Below are 2,334 nucleotides of genomic sequence, written 5' to 3'. Positions count from 1 at the left end.
ACACACACATGTAGCACACATACACACACACATACTACACTACTTAATACACCACTAGCCCCCACTACATAACACCATGCATTAACTTACCAACACACACACACATGTATAACATATTACACACACACACATACAACACATATGCACACACACACATAACAGACTTACATACAACACTACATGCATAGACACAACTACACATATATGTTGATATACACATACACATATACACACCCACACACATACACATTACCACACACACATTATACACACACACATACATACTACACAAATACACACAATTACATACACATACAAAAACACAAAAAAAAAAACCCACACCCCACACCACACACATACTGTCTACCCTACTACTATGCTCCCCCTACCTCCCCCATACCCCTATTTACACCCTTCACACATATTACTAATAATCACTAGAGATCTGAACATCCATACCAACCACTCTTCCACCACCCTGTACACACCTACCCAAAACATACTATTACTACATTACCTTACTTTCTCAAACTACACACACCCTAGCCACCACACCCATACCTACTCACTACTTTGCCACACCACACACTAAAACATACATACACACACATTATACACATTCACATACATACACATACACATACTACACACACATATACACATATGCATAACATTCCACACACACACATATTATGCCACACACATCACACTACACATACTACCCACATTACACCATAATAAACTACATACACACACATTAACATTATTATACACACATATACCACATATTAGCATACTACACATACACATAGTATAGCTTAACACACACTCCTATTACCACACACACATATTAACACATACTACAAATACATGCACTAGACACATTCCACACACACACACATATTATTAACATATTAAATATTACCACATTATCCACACTACACACACATACATATAATATTATACACTATATTATTACACACACATACACACTTACATAATACATATATACATACACACACACACATATTACATAAAATATTAATATATGCTAGATATTACACATTTACACATAATACACAATACACACATATAAGAGACATTCACATACACACACATGCACACACATATATATATATTATTACAATATATTAATACTTACACATATATATTAATACACACATACATAGACACATATACATACAGACAGTAATATTATATGCCACACATATGTATTATATATATTAATATACATAGATATTATTACACATAGACATATGTATTATTATTAAAGACATATTATTAGATATTACATACATAATTTTAAGCATATATGTATTAGACATATTAAATATATATTACATATGTATAGATATTATTATAGATATTATTATGTATTACATACATAGATACATATTATAATTTATACATATGTATAGATACATATATATGTATAGACATAGACATACATAGACATATAGATATTACATATATATATATGTATAGACATATTAAATATATATATATATGTAGATATATAAATATATATATATAGAAGATATATATATATATATATATATATATATATATATAGATATATATATATATATATATATATAGATATATAGATATATATATAGATATATATATATATATATATATGTATATATATATATATATATATATATATATATATATAGATATATATATATATATATATATATATATATATATATATATATATGAAGGATGGAAAGGAAGGAAGGGGAAAGGAAGGATGGAATGGGGGGGGTGGAAATGGAAAGGAAATGGAAGGGGATGGAAAGGAAGGGGAGGAAATGGAAATAGGAAGGAAGGAAAGGAAGGAAAGGGAAAGGAAGGAAAGGAAGTGGAGGAAGGAAAGGGAAAGGAAAGGAAAGGAAGGAAGGAAGGGAAGAGGGAAGGAAGGAAGGAAAGGAAAGGAAAGGAAGGAGGAAATGGAAAGGAAGGAGAAGGTGGAGAGATGGAAGGAAGGAAAGGGAAGGAAGGAGGAAAGGAATGGAAGGGAGGAGAGGGTGGAAGGGAAAGGAAGGAAGGAGAGGAGGAAGGAGAGGATGGAAAGGAAGGAAGGAAGGAAGGAAAGGAAGGAGGGAAAGTGGAAGAGGGAAGGAGAAGGAGAAGGAAGGAAGGAAAGGGGAAGGAAGGAAGGAAAGGAAAGGAAGGAAAAGGTGGAAAGGAAGGAAATGGAAGGAAGGAAAGGAGGAAGGAAGGAAGGAAAGGAAATGGAAGGAAGGAAGCGGAAAATGGTCACTAACCTCTTCCTGCCGTAGTGCCCACTTTTATACACCGATGTTA

The sequence above is a fragment of the Perca fluviatilis genome, chromosome 7, assembly GCF_010015445.1.
Source record: "Perca fluviatilis chromosome 7, GENO_Pfluv_1.0, whole genome shotgun sequence".
Lineage (NCBI taxonomy): Eukaryota > Metazoa > Chordata > Actinopteri > Perciformes > Percidae > Perca > Perca fluviatilis.
This window is presented reverse-complemented; position numbering follows the sequence as displayed.